Genomic DNA, 20,874 nt, shown 5'->3' with positions numbered 1-20,874 from the left:
CTTTGGATATATGGTTAACAAAACCCCCTCAAAAGATCATACTGATGCATATACTTCCACTAGCTGGAAACATGTCCCCTCTCTCCATGTGTCACTTTAACTAGGTTCTTGTTTTGATTTTTAACGTTTTGTCATTGTAGCAGTCACAAAATGACTATAAAAATGACTACTTTTATCTTACGTGAAATTTAAATATATGTTTAATGATTTAGGATTTGTAATGTTTTAAAATTATAAACAAAATCTAATTTAGAGGAAATGGGAACTTCTGGGATATGAGCATTCTGAGGACAAAGTTCAAGGTGATGTTCTTTACAAAAGCAAGTCACCAAATTAGAAATAAGAACATAAATAGAACGGGAACAAGAAATAAGTCCTGCTTAGGGAAAACAAGTTCAAAATCAGGGTAGAGAATCTTTATCCCCAAGAATCATAATTTGTTATAATCTGATGAGAAATTTGCTTTTAGATGGAGTTATGAAAATATGATGGTATCTTAGAAATCCTGTGGCTATTGTCTTTAAAGAGATTATAGTGAAACTATCTGAGAAGTGTGAATGGTCTATGAAGACTATATTCTAATAGAAATGGTAAACAGTAGGCTCTCCAGCAAATATCTTTGCTTATGACTGGTAGTTATCAAAATTAAATGATACTAAGAAAATTGAGTCGCCATGTTAAATACAGTGACAGAATGTTAGAATTAAAAGGAATTTGAAAGATTGTCTAACCCAGATCTTTATTTTACAGGTAACATAGAGTACTGCAGAGATGATGTGATGTCCCCAAGGAGCCATACCTGGTGAGTAAAGAAAAAAGAAATAAAGAAATTCGATCAGTAAACATGATACATATCCTGGATATAGATATAAGAGAACTAGGTTTTGGTTTCCATTACGAGTTGTGGGGATAAAAGCAGAAATTTCGTACAGCATAGATGAAGCATTCGAGCAAGGAAGAATTAACCATGTTTACTGTTACCTAAACAAGTTAAAGACTTGTATCACATAGATTCTCTTACAATTCATGTTTTCAAATGTTTAGCAAAGCTTGGTTAGGTATGACTATGCTAGAGTGGTCCTGAGATTTCTCAAGAAAAGATTAACATCCTTGGCATGGAACTTTACAGTAAAGGAAACACTATAGTTTAATTCCTAGTGATTTAGGAAGATGGAAGATTCTTGAGAGGGGAAATCTAATTACAGTGAAAATAAAATTTCATTTACCCATCATTTCCTCCATTATTCATTATTTTTTTAATTGGGAAGATAAGTATATACAAGGAATTGCAAAGAGAAACAAAGTGTACTGGGGAAAAAAAAGGAATTGATGTAATGCTATTTAACTATAAATTTCTCATATTATCATATTTTAACTTAATCTTCAAGTGAACCTATTGGGTAAATTCAATTGGTTATTTTAAAACAGAATTCCTATAGCAGTTCCAAATAACTTCATTGCTTTTTCTGATTCATTTGGAATTTAATGCATTTTTTAATGACCTAATAACTTTGTTTTCTTCTCTACTTGGTGGAGTTATTTAATGCATTTCTTAATGACTTTAATAACTTTGTTTCTCTCTCTACTTGGTGGAGTTACACGTTCTAGTTGAAGACTTTAAGATTTGAACACAGCTTCCTTCTACTTTATTTTGCTGTTGCTTTTTCTTAATTAGGAGCCAGCTTCTTTCATCCAAATTTAAATGTAAACTGGAATGATTCTAATGCTGCAATTTCACACCAATATATTGATCTCTTCCATTTTATATTCCAGAGAGCAAAGCATTTTATACTAATTAAAGATTATTACTAATGATTATGGCATACAATTTGGAGAAAAAGTTAAATAACTCAAGCTGATATAATGTTCATTTGTGAGAATAAGTATGTGGATATAGTCAAAACATTTTAGAAAATGAACTTCTTTAACTTGATGATCGCAGTACATATTAAAATGAAGCTTAAGCAATTAAAACGTTTTGGCACTGGCTTAAGAATAAAGGAGATCAGTGACACAGAATAGAGTCTAGAATGAAATCAAAATATGGGAATTTAATGGAGGAAAGAAGTGACATTTCAACTTAGTAGGAGAAATGATGGCAGAGTCAAGAAGAAGTGGTGAGAAAAACAGACAACATAAAAATATAAAATATCTTTATGGCAAAAGACAAAGCTAAAGCATTTTTGTCAACCAACAGGCAACATACACATGTAGATACATCCATAAGAATAGGATAAGCAATTCAGTGGGAATTAAATAGACAAATGGTATGAATCAGATATCGCCCAAAGAAATATCAATGGCCAGTAAACAAGATGGGAAAAGGATGCAAAGATACTAATACTTAAACACATATAAAAAGTGTATTTTGTGTTTTAGTCTGGCAAAACGTATGCTTGATAACCTCAAAACATCAAGCAATGGGGAGAGCAGAGGGACATCTCCACTGCCTTTCATTGTAGGTGGAAATATGAAGTGAAATGACTGTTCTTGGAGTGAAATTGGCCACGATCTATTAAAATTCCAGTAATAGGTATCCTATGACCCAACTGTCTAACTTCTTAGAAAATTGCCCTTAGAGATCACTCAAGTTCCTAAGATATATGTTCAAGATGTTCATTGTGCTTTGTTTGTAATAGAAAAAATCAAAGGCCGGTTAGACAAATCATGGTGCCTCAATATAATGAAATAATCTGTAGTTCTTATTAAAATGCAGTATAATTATGTCAGACGACGTGGTAATATGTTGGTGGCAAGTGAGAAATATGTTATATACATTATATAATCTTGTTTTGTTTTGTTTTTTTAAATAACACCCTGTAATTTAAAAAATACTTGTCTCTGGGCATGGAGTTGAAGAAGTAGGTAGGTTACTTATTCATTCATTCATTCATTTATGTATATTTGACACACAATGTTATATCAGTTTCAGGTGTACAACTTGGTGATTTGACAAGTTTACACATTGTGTTATGTTCGCCAGAAGTATAGCTATACTGTCCCATTACATCACGACTATCACATCATTGACTGCATTCCTCATGCTATGCTTTTTATTCCCATGACTTACTCAGTCCGTAACAGAGGCCTGTATCTCCCTCTCCCCTTCACCTATTTTGCCCAACCTCCCCTCCCCTCTAGCAACCATCACTTTGCTCTCTGTATTTATAGTTCTGATTCTGCTTTTTTGTTCACATTTTTTCTTTTTAGATTCTATTTATGAGTGGAATCATACGGTATTTGTCTTTCTCAGTCCGACCTGTTTCACTTAGTATGATAACCGCTAGGTCCATGCATGTTGTCTCAGATGGCAGGATCTCAACCTTTTTATGGCTGTGTAATAGTCCATTGTGTATATATACCACCTTTTCCTTATTCATCTATATTGGTAAAGAAGAAGTTAAACTGTCACTATTTGCAAACCACATGACCCTATACATAGAAAATCCTAAGGATTCCACCAGAAAATTATTAGAAGTAATAAATTCAGTAAAGTGGCAGGATACAAAATTAATACCCAGAAACTAGCAGCATTTCTATACCCTCACCGTGAAGTTGCAGAAAGAGAAATTTTAAAAAATACCATTTACAATTGAACCAAAAAGAATAAAATACCTAGGAATAAATTTAACCAAAGAGGTGAAAGGCCTGTACTTTGAAAACTATAAAACACTGATAAAAGAACTTGAAGATGATAGAAATGGAAAGATACTTCACACGCACGGATTGGAAGAATTAACACCTGTCAAAATGTCCACGTTACCCAAAGCAATCTACAGATTCAGTGCAATCCCTATGAAAATGCCAAGAACATTTTTTGCAAAACTAGAACAAGTAACACTAAAATTTGTATAGGACTACAGAAGTTCCCAAACAGCCGAAGGAATCCTGAGAAATTTCTGAAGAACAAAGCTGGAGGTATCACCATCCCAGGTTTCAAGATACACTGCGAAGCTGTATTAATCAGAACAGTATGGTACTGGCACAAAATAGACACAAAGCTCAATGGAACAGGATAGAGACCCCAGAAATAAATCTGCATATAATCAATCTATGGCAAAGGAGACAAGAATATACGATGGGATATTCTCCTAAGGCAAGGGGAAACAAAAGCAAAAATAAACTATTGGGCCTATATCTAAGTAGAAGGCTTTTGCAGAGCAAAGGAAACCATCAGCCGGGGCGCCTGGGCGGCTCAGTCATTAAGCGTCTGCCTTCGGCTCAGGTCATGGTCCCAGGGTCCTGGGATCGAGCCCCGCATCAGGCTCCCTGCTCTGCGGGGAGCCTGCTTCTCCCTCTCCCACTCCCTCTGCATGTGTTCTCTCTCTTGCTGTGTCTCTCTCTGTCAAATAAATAAAATCTTAAAAAAAAAAAACCATCAACAAAACAAAAAGACACCCTACCGAATGAGAGACTATATTTGCAAATGAGATATCCTATAAGAGGTTAATATTCAAAATATATAAAGGTCTCACACAACTCAACACCAAAAAAGCCAACACTCTGATTTAAAAGGTGGGCAGAGGACCTGAATAAACATTTTTCCAAAGAAGACATACAGATGGCCAACAGACACATGAAGAGATGCTCAATGTCACTCATCATCTGGAAAATACAAGTCAAAACCACAATGAGACATCCGCTCATGCCTGTTAGAATGGAGAAAATCAAGAAGACAAGAAACAACAAGTGTTGGTGAGGTTATGGAGAAAAAGGAACTGTATTTGCTATTGGCAGAAATGTAAATTGGTGTAGCCACTGGGGAAAACAGTATGGAGATTCTTCAAAATTTGTTTTAAAAAACTACAAATAGAAATACCATCCGATCCAATAATTCCACTATTGAGTATTTATCCAGGGAAAATGAAAACACTAATTCAAAAAGATAAATGCACCCCTCTAAATGCAGCTGTTTATTGCAGCATTATTTACAATAGGTAAAACCGGGAAGCAGCCTAAGTGTCCATCAATAGGTTATTTTATCTTGTCATCTGTTTTTAATATGCATTCTGATTAAAGGTGCTTTCAAATTTTTTACATTTTCCCAATGAAATATATGATTAGCATATAAGCATGGAAAATAACAAGAGCGAAAAAAGAACAATAAAAATAATAGGTACAGAATCTATTTTAGTCCTGTAACTCACTGTAAAATTATGTTTTTTGTTTTTTTAAGATTTTTATTTATTTGAGAGAGAAAGCACACAAGCCGCAGTTGGGGGGGAAGGGGCAAAGGGAGAGAGAAGAGCAGACTCCCCACTGAGCAGGGAGCCCAACACGGGGCTCCATCGCGGGACCCTACAATCATGATCTGTCTGAGCCAAAGGCAGACAACCAACTGACTGAACCACCCAGGTGCTCCTAGAATTATGTTTTGATGTATAACTTAAAATGCGTTATCTTCATTGAAATGCATATCTTCAAGAAATTCCACCCTTAGATATATACCCAAGAAAAATGAAAATATGTCTGCACAAAACTACTATATACATGTTTATGAGCGTTGTTCATAATTAGTGAAAATATGGAGACAACTCAGGTTTTCAGCAATGATAATGGATAAATGTGGTACATCCATACAATGAAGTATTACAGTAGTAAAAAGTGAAGTACCAACCTGAATAAACCTTGAAAACACTATGTTAAATGAAAGAAGCCAGTGACAAAAGAAGACATGTATGATTTCATTTATGGGAAATGTCTAGAATATGTAAATATAGAGATAGAAAGTAGATTATTGGTTGTCTGGTGCTGAGGCTGGCAGAAGGAAGATAAGGAGCTGCTGCTAATGGGTGTGGGGTTTCTTTTCAGAGAGAGAAAATTGTAAAAGTAGGTCACGGTGATGGTGGCACAACTCTGAATGTAATAGATACATTGAATTGTATGCTGCAAATAGGTGAACTTTATGGTCTATGAATTATCCTAATAACAACTTTTAATAATACATAACTTTCCTTGGGCATTTTAGACAATTTCTGAGATCACTTCTTAGAGAGTAATAAAGATGAAGAATAACAGAGTGTTTTGGTAATCTGTAGTTGAGTCTGAAAGGTAACATTACCTTTTAATAGCCACAGAAGATTTCCCAGCAGCTGGGCTCTACACTAGTGGTGGTACCAGTGATGATTTAAATCCTCCAGCCCAGAGAGTATCTCATGCCCCTTTCCGATCTCCCAAAATTTCTGATTCTCCCAGTAAGAGAGGCTATTTGATGGCGTTTCACCTGCTGTAGCCTTCTTTAACAAAGACAGACCGGTCCTGAGTCTCAGAGCTAAACTCGGGCCATGCCATCTAACCAGAACTCAATTAAATTTCCATACTTTTTATCGTTGATCTTCTGTTTGAGGTCAGTGAAGCTGATTTATGGCTTTTGGAAGATTATAACTTATCCATCTTCAACACATTTATTCAAGTAAAAAACAAGTGTACTAATGTAAATAGAAATAATGAAAGTTGGTGATGAAAAAAACCAAAATTCATGCTGGTAGAACCAGCTTACCTGAAGTTTAAGGAACAATTTAAAGACTAAAGCAGTCATGAAATCTTGGGGCCTAAGGGGGACTGTAGATGATGTAGTTCAAGACATTTCTTTTACAAATGAGGTAACCTAGACCCTGGGAGGTTGGGGCCTTACACAGGCTCACATTTTCAGACCTGGCCTCGAGATAAGAGAGGGACTGGTAATGAAGAAGAGGTCTCAGGAGAAGGTGTGATTTGGGTGAGCTGAAGCAGTATTAACAAATCCTCCATTTTTTAGTGGTGCTCAGTTAGGGAACACTGGGATTCCCAAATTCCAGATGACAACCATCTCCCCATTTCTGGCTGCAGTTGGGTTTTTGTGAACTTTTGTTGTCAGGGGCAGCCACAGAGCTACGGGGAGGGAAGGGGCTGTTAGGAAAGCCAGGGGCAGGGACGAAGGTCAGGCCTATCTTCCCTTTTTGTAAATGCCAAAGCTAATTTCAGTGATTGCTTTAGCGATATAATGATAACCAAGATTAAAGCAAGCAGGAATCCACTTTAGGATATGAGAGCTGGAATTTTAGATTTCATTATAAGATTGGCATTTCAACAAAATAGTAATATAATGGCAACGGATTTCCATTTTTTCTCCATTTCTGTTGAAATATTATCTCATAAATATACTTTGATACAAAAGAGATCTCTCAATTTCATGAGAGCCCGAGAGCCCTATTTTATTCTTATGCTGACTTATCCCTAAAATATCTTTTTGATGTACAGCTTCAATATTCTTTCCAATGTCCATGACATCAGCAATCAAAAATGGCATTAGTTTTAGTTTTTTTCACATAGAGGTGTAGGTTATCCAAAAAAAAAAAAAAAAAAAGTGGGGGAGGGAGAGGCTCTTGCTTAGTGCTCACTGAAACATCCTTGTGGTATTATCAGGAGATGTTTATGGTTCATGCAGCTAATTGTTCCAAGAGGAGAAAAAAAATGCCATCCTTGAAAGGAGGCAACTTTACCCACAACTATTCTAAAATGTACATAAGGCACATAGGGAACTAATACTTTTGTATATATACATATTAGCTTTTCTTCTATTAGAGGAAAGGTGGTGTTTTCCCAGATTCTGTTTAGGAGATGGAAGTTGTGAGACCATACAACTGGAAAGTGGCAGAGTTCTGAATCTCTCTACCCTGCTATGCTTATAGGTCCACAAAGTTAACTGCAGACCACATGCACATGGGACCAGCCTTTCCAGGCCCTAGAAACGAAATCTTTCACCCACCGAGGTGTTTAGCTACAAGGGTACTGATCAATGAGGATCATTTAGTTGGAGAACATAATAGATTGGTTAAGTACACTTGATTTTAAGTACCATTCTAGAACTTCATCTTATTTTTTATTTTTTTCCCCTTTCTGGAGTTACTCCAACATTCTTAGGAAGTTTTTGTTAGTTATGTTGGTTATGAAAACCCCTTGCAAACAATCTGACATTCACCTGGTTTTCATATAGTTCCTATCTACATCAAATACTACTTTAGGGAAACTTTAGCTTTCTGAAATATGGGCATTAAAGAACTAATTATTGGATTAATGACCATGCTTTTCCTCTAGACGGTCCATTTAAAAAGAAAGCTGAAAGCTTAGTTACTCAAGGAACGTGTTAAGTTACAGCAGTAACATAAATGATACTTTGAAGTCTATGAAGAACACTAGCTAGTGTTGATAGTGTTACACTGCACTGATTCTAGCATTTTACAAGTATTTTCACTAGATGTGCCACATATTCTGATCAATTTCTGTTGCTATACCCATGTTCATTTAACAACCATGCCCAAGACATAGACATGAATGTGATTGTTTCAGCCAAAGCATGCCCAGAAATCTTGGCTACTTTCCTTATCGTGGTGGGTAAAAACTAAAAGTCCCTTAAATAAATGTGTAGTTAGGTAATATTTGGTGTACCATATCTGAGGCTCTAGGATATGAATGTCCTGCAGAACTCAGCCATGTGAAAAATAATGCCAGAAAGCTGGCTCATGGATGAGAGTCACTGGTGGCTGACCTTGGAGGAGGAAACTGCTGTTAGTATAGCTCATGGTTCAAACACTCTGGCCTTTGAGGTTGCTCTGTAGAATCCCTCTCTTTTCATAATAAAGGGAACGGTTTCTTAAAGGAATAATTTTTAAAAGGAAGAACTTTGTACTGCTTTCCTCTCTGAATCATTAACTAGTGCGGCGATGTGCCCTACCGCCCACCCCCGCTGGAACACAAGGATGAAAAAGTTGGACAGTGCCAGCTATAGAATAAACTTTTCTTTTTTTCCTGAATCACCCAAGCCTCCCTCATTACTGTGATGTCTAAAGAAGCTGCTGCCTTTTCATTTTAATGTGAGAGACGTGACTTTCTTGTTGTTTTCCAAGGCTGTCAGATAATAGACAAATTGCCTTTGATAAAACATCCTTTCAATTTCTCCAGTGTAATAATTCAATTTTCATTTTCATAAGGGATTGTTTATTTTGATGGCTTGAATTGGTTGACTAGGATGTCGGTGTCTAGTACTCATCAGTAAAGATTGTAGTCTGAGTGATCATTCAGGAGAGCATTTGCTACTGTCACATTTATTATGTACAAATGCTTTTCTGTGTTTAATTCTTGCAAATTAGGAGTGACAACTCATTTGAGTAAATAATTTCTCTTGGCCTAGTTCTCCCTAAAAGTCACTTAGAAATGAAGACAATTTGTGCAACTATCTATTGAAGAATTTGCACAGTGCTGTTTATTGAAGAAAAACGGGTTCTAACTCCTGGAATTTCAACTCCTATAATTTCTGCTAGTGTTCACGTTCCTCTTCTTTATTTCATTACCCTGATTGCGGGTGTATGCACACATACCTTTCTCTCTTGCCCTATCAATACGTAAGGCAGACCGCAAAAGAACTTTAATTTAAAAAAATCAATAAAAGTAGTATATATACACTGTAGAAAATTCTAATATCAAAAAAAGTAAAAATCCTTTGTTAAGTCCCTGTTTACTTCTTTGTCCCTATCTTATGGTCCTCAAAATTAACAGATTAACATCTGAAAAGTTTTTCTGTTGATTATTTTAGCTTACCTGTCCAGTCCTGTATTCACCCAAGTTTGATGCTGGGCCATCCTTCCCGTGAGCCCTGCCCTAATTTCAGTCAACAGCTGAGCGAACAGTGAACCCCCACCACGTGCCAGACACTGCGTTAAACACTGAAGATGCACAGGTGAATAATACGTAGGTCCTAACTGGCAGATATAGGCAGACACGAACTCACTGAGGAAGTGCCTTAGCAAGGGTGTGGCCGACCTTGAATGGGCATCTGGGAGAGGCAAGCATTTCACATAGCTTCTAGAGGGAAAAGTCTGCCTGGAGAGACCATTGGAGTGTTCTTGGTATATTAAAGGTAACTGAGGCCACATGTTGAGTTATATTCCCTAAGAGAGTATAAAGAGGAGAAGTAAACACAGGTCCAAAACTTAAAGACATTTAATGGTGGGCAGGAGGAGGTGAGCTTGAGAAAGAAATGGAAATGAAACAGAAGTAGCTGAAAAACCAGAAAATGTGGGATCCAGTGGACACAAGCAAAGAATGTTTCAAGATGGAGGAAGTAGTCCATTGGACAAAATGCTATCTGTTAATAGGGTCTGAAAGATAATCATTAGGTTTAGCAACATAAATGTTATTGGTGACACTCACAAGAGCTGTTTTATGAGATGTTAGCAAGAAACCAGAGGGGAGTAAATGCAGAGGCGTTGGCAGCATCTCCAAATGCCTTTTACAACATTTTAACATGTTAATGTGATTATTTGGTGTATGGTTCTGGTGTTTCCATTATTTAAAATGTGGGTTCCTTATGTGCATTGACTGTCTTACCTCTGATATAACCCTAGTCCTAGTACTCTATGAAAAGTGTTGAGTAAATACTTGATGAGTAAATCTTCCTTCCCACAACTGCTTCTCCTAAGTTGTCGCTGCCATTTCCTTCTGGTCTTTGATTCCTTCTTTCTCCTTGCTTTTCCTGCCTTTGATAGGCAGCCAGGTTTTATCTCTCTTCTGCAACGTCTCTCCATGTCAGTTTTTGGCTAGTTGCAAATTAACTCCCTTTACTCCAAGAAATTAAATCTTCAGTTAAGAATTAAGTTATAACCAAAAAAAAAAAAAAAAATAGATTAGAACATACACAAAATCCCTCCCCTTCCGCTCTGTGCACCCCCTTCCTCCCCCCTGTGTGAGTGTAGGTATCTCCTTGCTCCTCAACTCCTTTTCCTCCCTGTCCATCCTTTCCCCGATCTTTGCCTTTTTTTTTTTTTTTTTATAAGAACTTATAACTTGTTTGGACCCAGAACATACAAGTCTTAGAAGTCGGGAAGAATCACTAATTACCACACCTGTTCCGTGGAGCGATATTTGAAAGCTAGTTTGAGCACCTCAATAGATTGACACAAAAACTAAAAGAACAAATATTAAAGGCGTAAAATTTGAGGAATACTTAGATTAAATGAAAAGTCTCAAATTATTGAATGATGAAGACTCTGTGAGTCTGACAACTTCTGCCTTGGTTAATGACACCAAGAGAAAACAGAAGTTAGGAAATGGGATATTAGTTACTGTTTTCTTTGTCCCATCCATGATGATGTTTTAATCCTTAGACACCCATTAACTGAAAGGATTTGACTGAGCTTCTGCGTCCTGTGGTGCAGTCCCTCAGCGCAGAGCACTGCCTGGGCCACTGACGGATGAATCTGATTGAGGCAAGAAGTGCCATCTATAATGGTGGCCTCATCTATAATGGTGCCTGCCTTTACCTCCTGTAATGCTCAGGGGAGGAGCAGCTTATCTTCAGGATGGCCAATTCTTTATGGTTAGTATCAGAAATGAGCCTATCAATCAGCCACATGAGACTTTTAAAAGGGCACCAGGGCCATAAACTTTATGAAAAAGGCTAGAGATTGCATTCAGCCCTCAAGCAGATACACAATTACCCTAAACCCAGTTCAGGGCAGGGAGACTAAATCTTCTTTTTAAAAAAAAACAAAACCAAACCAAACCTGACAAAGTCAAGAACCCCACACTCATCCTGGCTTTTAGAAGCAAAGAGATAAGAGTTAGCAGTTGTCAGACAAATCTTCTCTCCTATAGCTCTGTAAAGAAAAGAAGAAGGGCAAGGAAGGAGATGGTAGAGTGAAGGGAAAACAATTAGGCTGGGAGGGGAACAAAATGAAGGAAGACTAGAGAGAGATGTTTCTGGAGTCTGTAAATACTTGCCTGTTTATGAGATGAACTCATTGATATTGAGGGGACGTGAAAAATCTCATTGATTTATTCACTGTAGGCAGAAGTTAGAGAAAATCTCATTTTCATGAGCTTCCCTTCCTATCACTCAGTTCCCTGGTGACACAGAAAGTAAACCTTTTCTAAGGGTTTTCCCAGTCACTTGGACATTTTGTTGAATTAACTGGCATATATTGTACCAAATTTATATGCTGCATTTTTCCACCCAAGCAAGGAATGATTTTATATTGAATAGTTTGAAGGGCACCAAAAGAACTCTGGAAACTTTCTAAGGTGATCTTGCTTCTGAAGTCTGCCTGTCTGCCTTGAAAATCTCCCCCATGTCTCGCTGCCTACCTGCCTGGGTATAAATGGTGAAGTCATTCTAAATCTCAGCAGGATTCTTCTCTGACACCCGTGATCAGTCCCCTGAGGCTCCCGGTGTATGCACTGTCATAATGTTTTATCTGGTAGATATCAAGAACATCTGAAATATTTGGAAAAATTTGTGAGGAAGGAAGATTAGATGAATGAAGCATCATATTGCTGGTACAGATTGGGTCTGTTTTGATCCCAGTGGCAAATATTCCATATATAAATGTTGGACCCAAAATGAACAGTCTGTATTTTGGTGTGTCCTCCATTTAAGAAGCACATGCTATTCAACTACTGTTGTGAATGATTCTGTGAGGCAGAGTTGTGTCCACAGTTTCCTAGGGCTGCTGGAATGAAGTTTCACGAAAGGGGTGGCTTAAAACAAATTTATCATCTCTCAGTTCTTCTGGTCGCTAGAGGTCTAAATTCAAGGTGTCTGCAGGGCCATGCTGAAACCTGTAGGGGGCAAGTCTCCACCTTTCCCATCACCCTGTATTTTCCCTGTGTCTTTCTGACTTCACATGGCTGCCATCTTATAAGACACTGAATCCTAGTGGATTAGGGGCCCTTCTTATTCCACTGTGACTTTAACCTAATTATATCTTCAGTAATTCTATTTCAAAATAAGATCACATTCAGAGATTAACACTTCATCTTTTTATTTTTTTTTAAGAGGGGCAGGTACATAATTTAACCTATAACAGTGACAATAAGAAATGTTCATTTGAAGTCTTAACCAAATAGACATATTTCTAATTCAATATTGTACACACTTAACTAGAAGTCACTGGTATCAAAGGTTGTGCTGGGTGCTGTTTGAGTTATATGAGATGATCAATATAAGACCCCCCCAAAAAAACCCTCTAGGTACCTAAATACAGCAGTATTGCATTATTAAACATCTTTCAGACAGAGATACAATTATATGAAAATTTTAGTACTTATACAGTACACAAAGAATACAGTAGTGATTAATAATAGTTGCAGGGGGGAGGAGCAAGGTGGCAGAGGAGTAGGAGACCTAAATTTCATCTGGTCCCAGGAATTCAGCTAGATAGCTTTCAAACCATTCTGAACACCCACGAACTCAACAGGAGATTGAAGAAAAGAATAGCAGCAACACTCTGAACAGAAAAGCGACCACTTTCTGGAAGGTAGGACGTGCGGAGAAGTGAATCCGAGGCAATATTCGGGAGGATAGACGGCGGGGGAGGGGGCCTCTGTCGGCCGCTTCTGGCGAGTGATAGAGCAGCGGAGCACAAAATCATAACTTTTAGAAGTCGGCTCCACTGAGGGACGTCGCTCCAGTGGCTAAGTAGGGGTGGGGGGGAGGGTGGAACCCTCGCTGGGACAGTGTGGTCTCAGGACCCTCGGGGTCACAGAAAGACCGGGGGTGCCTGAGTGCAGCAGAGCTCCCAGGTACCCGAGCGGGGAAGCCGGCTGCAGAGACAGAGCAGAGGCGCGGGCTCTCAGCTCGGGGTTGCCATAAACCGTGATCCACAGCACAGTCTGGCCCCTGCACTTCCAGCAGGGACCCAACAAGCGGTAGAATCCGGGGAGACTCACCTTCTTCCCCCAGGAGGAGCAGCATGGGAGCACACCGCAGGGATCTGCTGGGTTTGGAGACTCCACATGGGGTCGTGTGCCAGAGATAGAGACCCTCGGTCACAGGCCGGGTGAGCACGGAGTGCGGCCGGAGACCGGGGAGATGGGAGTGACTGACTGCTTTTCTCTGGGGGCACACTGAGGAGCGGGGCCCCGAGTTCTCGGCTCCTCCAGGGCGGAGATTGGAAGGCCGCCATTTCACTGTCATCCTCCAAAGCTGTACAGAAAGCTTGCAGGGAACAAAACTTCCTGAGAGCAAACGTGAGCAGATTACTTAGCCCAGACTGGCAAGGGTAGGGCAATTCCGCCTCCCACAAAGACATTTGGGAACCACGGCAACAGGCCCCTCCCCCAGAAGATCAGCAAGAACTGCCAGCCAAGACCAAGTTTACTGATCAATGAGAACGGCAGAACTCCAGCGCTAAGGGAATACTGCACATAGAATTCATGGCTATTTTCCCCCTGATTCCTTAGTCTTTCAAAGTTAATTTTTTTAATTTTCTTTTTTTGTATTTTTTTGTAATTTTTCTTTTTGTATTTTTTTTATTTTTCCTTTTCCCTTCGTCAACCAACATCTTATCAATCTTTTTAAAAATCTTTTTTATTCTTCATTTTTAGAGTCATATTCTATCCCTTCATTGCAGTTAAGCCTATTTTTGGTATATATATATATAAGTTGTTCTCTCTTTAAAATTTTGGGATACACTTTCTTCTAACAGACCAAAATATACCCTAAATCTCTAGTGTATGGCTTTGTTCTAGTCTCCTGCCTGATCACATTCTTTCCCCCCCTTTTTTAAATTTCTCTTCTTTCTTTTTTCAGCCAACTTCTTATCTTATCAATTACTTTTACAAAATCTTTTATAATTTTCATCTTTACAATCATACTCTATCCCCTCATCATATTTACCCTTATTTTTGTACATATATAAGCTTTTCTTTCTTTAAAATTTTGGGAGGCAGTTTCTTCACAGACCAAAATATGCCCCAAATCTAGTGTGTGGCACTGATCTATTCACCAGCCTGATCACATTTGATCATATTCTTTTTTTTTTTCCTTTTCTTTTTTCTTTCTTTCCCTTTCTTTTCCCCCGGTTTCAGGTCTCTTCTGATTAGTTTAGTGTATATTTTTTGGAGTTGTTTTTACCCTGTTAGCATTTTGTTCTCTCATTCATCTATTCTCCTCTGGACAAAATGACAAGATGGAAAAACTCACCTCAATAAAAAGAATAAGAGGCAGTACCGACTGCCAGAGACCTAATCAATACGGACATTAGATGTTGGAACGAGAGTTCAGAATGACGATTATAAAGATACTAGCTGGGCTTGAAAAAAGCGTGGAAGATACTAGAGAAAACCTTTCTGGAGAAATAAAAGAACTAAAATCTAATCAAGTTGAAATAAAAAAGGCTACTAAAGGCAATAAAAAATGCAGGCTCTAACTGTTAGGATAAATGAGGCAGAAGAGAGAATTAGTGATATAGAAGACCAAATGATGGAGAATAAAGAAACTGAGAAGAAGAGTGATAAACAACTACTGGATCAGGAGGGCAGAATTCAAGAGATAAGCGATACCTAAGACTAAACAATATTAGAATACTTGGGATCCCAGAAGAAGAAGAGAGAGAGAGAGAGAGAGACAGAAGGTATACCGGAGCAAGTTATAGCAGAGAACTTCCCTAATTTGAGGAAGGAAACAGGCATCAAAATCCAGGAGGCACAGAGAACCCCCCTCAAAATCAACAAAAATAGGGCAACACCCTGACATCTAATAGTAAAACTTACAAGTCTCGGAGACAAAGAGAAAATCCTGAAAGACGCTCGGGACAAGAGGTCCGTAACCTACAATGGTAGAAATGTTAGACTGGCAACAGACCTATCCACAGAGACCTGGAAGGCCAGAAAAGACTGGCATGATATATTTAGAGCACTAAACGAGAAAAAGATGCAGCCAAGAATACTATATCCAGCTAAGCTGTCACTGAGAATAGAAGAACAGATAAAAAGCTTCCAGTACAGACAGAAACTAAAAGAACTTGCAAACACGAAACCAGCCCTACAAGAAATGTTGAAAGGGGTCCTCTAAGCAAAGGGAGAGCCTAAAAGTAACATAGACCAGAAAGGAACACAGTATACACAATATACAGTAACAGTCACCTTACAGGCAATGCAATGGCACTAAATTCATATCTTTCAATAGTTACCCTGAATGTAAATGGGCTAAATGCCCCAATCAAAAGACACAGGCTATCAGATTGGATAAAAAAAACAAGACCCATCGATATGCTGTCTGCAAGAGACTCATTTTAGACCCAAAGATACCTCCAGATTGAAAGTGAGGGGGTGGAAAACAATTTACCATGCTAATGGACACCAAAAGAAACTGGGGTGGCAATCCTTATATCAGAAAAATTAGATTTTAAAGATTATTTATTTATTTATTTATTTGAGAGAGAGAGAATGGGAGATAGAGAGCATGAGAGGGAAGAGGGTCAGAGAGAGAAGCAGACTCCCTGCTGAGCAGGAAGCCCAATGTGGGACTCGATCCCGGGACTCCAGGATCATGACCTTAGCGGAAGGCAGTCGCTTAACCAACTGAGCCACCCAGGCGCCCCAACAAATTAGATTTTAACCAAAGACAATAATAAGAGATGAGGAAGGACACTATATCATACTCTAAAGGGTCTATCCAACAAGAAGATCTAACAATTGTAAATATCTATGCTCCTAACATGGGAGCAGCCAACTATATAAGCCAATTAATAACAAAAGCAAAGAAACACATCCACAACAATACAATAATAGTAGGGGACTTTAACACCCCCCTCAATGAAATGGACAGATTATCTAAGCAAAAGATCAACAAGGAAATAAAGACTTTAAATGACACACTGGACCAAATGGCCTTCACACATATATTCAGAACATTCCATCCCAAAGCAACAGAATGCACATTCTTCTCTAGTGCCCATGGAACGTTCTCCAGAATAGATCACATCCTAGGCCACAAATCAGGTCTCAACTGCTACCAAAAGATTGGGAACATTCCCTGCATATTTTCGGACCACAATGCTTTGAAACTAGAACCCAATCACAAGAGGAAAGTCAGAAAGAACTCAAATACATGGAGGCTAAAGAGCATCCTACTAAAAAATGAATGGGTCAACCAGGAAATTAAAGAAGAATTTAAAAAAATTCATGGAAACAAGTAAAAATGAACGCACAACTGTTCAAAATCTTTGGGATGCAGCAAAGGCAGTCCTAAAAGGAAAGTATATAGCAATACAAGCCTTTCTCAAGAAACAAGAAAGGTCTCAAATACACAACCTAACCCTCTACCTAAAGGAGCTGGAGAAAGAACAGCCAATAAAGCCTAAATCCAGCAGGAGAAGAGAAATAATAAAGATCAAAGCAGAAATCAATGAAATAGAAACCAAAAGAACAGTAGAACAGATCAACGAAACTAGGAGCTGGTTCTTTGAAAGAATTAATAAGATTGATAACCCCCTGGCCAGACTTATCAAAAAGAAAAGAGAAATGACCCAAATAAGTAAAATCATGAATGAAAGAGGAGAGATCACAATCAACACCAAAGACATACAAACAATTATAAGAACATATTATGAGCAACTCCATGCCAGCAAATTAGATAATCTGGAAGAAATGGATGCATTCCTAGAGAAGTATCAACTACCAAAACTGAACCAGGAAGAAATAGAAAACCTGAACAGACCTATAACCACTAAGGAAATTGAAGCAGTCATCAAAAATCTCCCAAGAAACAAGAGCCCAGGGCCAGATGGCTTCCCAGGGGAATTCTACCAAACATTTAAAGAAGAATTAATACCTATTCTTCTGAAACTGTTCCAAAAAATAGAAATGGAAGGAAAACTTCCAAACTTGTTTTATGAGGCCAGCATTACCTTGATCCCAAAATCAGACAAAGACCCCAGCAAAAAGGAGAATTACAGACCAATATCCCTGATGAACATGGATGTAAAAATTCTCACAAAAATACTAACCAATAGGATCCAACAGTACAATAAAAGGATTATTCACCACGACCAAGTGGGATTTATTCCTGAGCTGTGAGGTTGGTTCAACATCCACAAGTCAATCAATGTGATACAATACATTAATAAAAGAAAGAACAAGAACCATATGATCCTCTCAATAGATACAGAGAAAGTATTTGACAAAGTACAGCATCCTTTCTGGATTAAAACTCTTCAGAGTGTAGGGATAGAGGGTACATACCTCAATATCATAAAAGCCATCTATGAAAAACCTACAGCGAATATCATTCTCAATGGGGAAAAGCTGAGAGCTTTCCCCCTGAGGTCAGGAACACGGCAGGGATGTCCACTGTCACCACTGCTATTCAAAATAGTACTAGAAGTCCTAGCCACAGCAGTCAGACAACAAAAAGAAATAAAAGGCATCCGAATCAGCAAAGAAATCAAACTCTCACTCTTTGCAGATGATACGATATTTTATGTGGAAAACCCAAAAGACTCCACCCCAAAACTGCTAGAACTCATACAGGAATTCAGTAAAGTGGCAGGATATAAAATCAATACACAGAAATCAGTGGCATTCCTATACACCAACAACAAAACAGAAGAAAGAGAAATTAAGGAGTCGATCCCATTTACAACTGCACCCAAAACCATAAGATACCTAGGAATAAATCTAACAAAAGAGGCAAAGGATCTGTGCTCCGAAAACTATAAGATACTCATGAAAGAAATTGAGGAAGACACAAAGAAGTGGAAAAACGTTCCATGCTCATGGATTGGAAGAACAAATATTGTGAAGATGTCAATGCTACCTAGAGCAATCTACAAATTTAATGCAATTTCTATCAAAATACCATCAAGTTTTTTCAAAGAAATGGAACAAATAATTCTAAAATTTGTATGGAACCAGAAAAGACCCCGAGTAGCCAGATGAATGTTGAAAATGAAAAACAAAGCTGGTGGCATCACAATTCTGGACTTCCAGCTCTATTACAAAGCTGTCATCATCAAGACAGTATGGTACTGGCACAAAAACAGACACATAGATCAATGGAACAGAATAGAGAGCCCAGAAATGGACCCTAAACTCTATGGTCAACTAATCTTCGACAAAGCAGGAAAGAATGTCCAATGGAAAAAAGACAGTCTCTTCAACAAATGGTGTTGGGAAAATTGGACAGCCACATTCAAAAGAATGAAACTGGACCATTTCCTTAAATCACCACACAAAAATAAACTCAAAACGGATGAAAGACCTAAATGTGAGACAGGAGTCCATCAGAATCCTAGAGGAGAACACAGGCAGCAACCTCTTCGACCTCAGCCACAGCAACTTCTTCCTAGAAACATTGCCAAAGGCAAGGGAAGCAAGGGCAAAAATGAACTACTGGGACTTCATCAAGATAAAAAGCTTTTGCACAGCAAAGGAAACAGTCAACAAAACCAAAAGACAACCGACAGAATGGGAGAAGATATTTGCAAATGACATATCAGATAAAGGGCTAGTATCCAAAATCTATGAAGAACTTATCAAACTCAACACCCAAAGAAAAAATAATCCAATCAAGAAATTGGCAGAAGACATGAACAGACATTTTTCCAAAGAAGACATCCAAACTGCCAACAGACGCCTGAAAAAGTTCTCAACGTTGCTTGGCATCAGGAAACTCCAAATCAAAACCTCGATGCGATACCACCTCACACCAGTCAGAATGGCTAAAATTAACAAGTCCGGAAATGACAGATGTTAGCGAGGATGTGGAGAAAGGGGAACCCTCCTACACTGTTGGTGGGAATGCAAGCTGGTGCAGCCACTCTGGAAAACAGTTTGGAGATTCCTCCCGAAAGTTGAAAATAGAGCTACCGTATTACCCAGCAATTGCACTACTGGGTATTTACCCCGAAGATACAAATGTAGTGATCCGAAGGGGTATGTGCACCCTAATGTTTATAGCAGCAATGTCCACAATAGCCAAACTATGGAATGAGCCAAGATGTCCATCAACAGATAAATGGATAAAGAACATGTGGTATATATATATATATAATGGAATATTACGCAGCCATCAAAAAAACCAAAAAACCCCCAAAAACCGAAATCTTGCCATTTGCAATGGCGTGGATGGAACTAGAGGGCATTATGCTAAATGAAATAAGTGAATTGAAATAAGAGAAAGACATGTATCATATGATCTCACTGATATGAGGAATTCTTAATCTCAGGAAACAAACTAAGGGTTGCTGGAATGGTGGGGGGTGAGAGGGATGGAGTAGCTGGGTGAGAGACATTGGGGAGGGTATGTGCTATGGTGAGCGCTGTGAATTGTATAAGACTGATGAATCACGGACCTGTACCTCTGAAACAAATAATACATTATATGTTAAAAAGAAAAGAAGAAGATTGTAGGAAGGGAAAAATGAAGGGGGGGAAGTCAGAGGGGGAGACGAAGCATGAGAGATTTTGGACTCTGAGAAACAAACTGAGCATTCTAGAGGGGAGGGTGTGGGGGGATGGGTTAGCCTGGTGATTGGTATTAAAGAGGGCACATACTGAATGGAGCACTGGGTGTTATACGCAAACAATGAATCATGGAACTCTACAGCAAAAACTAATGATGTAATGTATGGTGATTAACATAACATAATAAAATAAAATTTAAAAAAAAGTACATCTAAAAAAAATAATAGTTGCTACTATTTATATAGTGCAAAAATATTTGCCAGGCGTAATTCCAGATGCCTTACATTGAGTTTACTCCTCATGGCTGTCCTGTATGGTGTATACAAATCAGGAGAAGTCATTTTCTTATGGAACTTACATACTCGTGATTTGTTTTCTAGTCCCCGGGGGTCTGAGTAGTTTCATCTTTATAGTGAGATAAAATGAACCTCATGATCCTTTTCTGCATTGGTACCGTTGCCTTATTTGGTTGCTGTAGTTTTGGGAAGATGCAGGCATCAGAAGGTTTTAGCATTTAAAATATAGCTGGAATGGATTTCACTCCAGATCTTCCTTTGCCCTGGGCTGCTGAATTGACATTTACCAGGTTGAGTCCGTCATGTTTGGTTGAGATCTTGAGTGCTGCTGAGAGAAACAAGTGCAAAATGGAGT

The 20,874-nt window shown here is 38.4% G+C and overlaps 1 protein-coding gene across 1 annotated transcript in view; it reads left to right on the top strand.

Annotated features, from left to right (window-relative positions):
- Window positions 1-779: 779 nt before the first annotated feature.
- The window catches only part of RARB (retinoic acid receptor beta), a 505,987-nt gene continuing 485,892 nt past the window's right edge, over window positions 780-20,874 (top strand). Inside the window, exon 1 of the mRNA XM_035724196.1 lies at window positions 780-802. The gene's annotated coding sequence lies outside the window, so the exon portion shown is untranslated. The remainder of the gene's footprint in view (window positions 803-20,874) is intronic.

The sequence above is a fragment of the Zalophus californianus genome, chromosome 1, assembly GCF_009762305.2.
Source record: "Zalophus californianus isolate mZalCal1 chromosome 1, mZalCal1.pri.v2, whole genome shotgun sequence".
Classification (NCBI taxonomy): Eukaryota; Metazoa; Chordata; class Mammalia; order Carnivora; family Otariidae; genus Zalophus; species Zalophus californianus.
The sequence above is the reverse complement of the archived record's forward strand: the minus strand, read 5'-3'. Positions and strand labels throughout refer to the sequence as shown.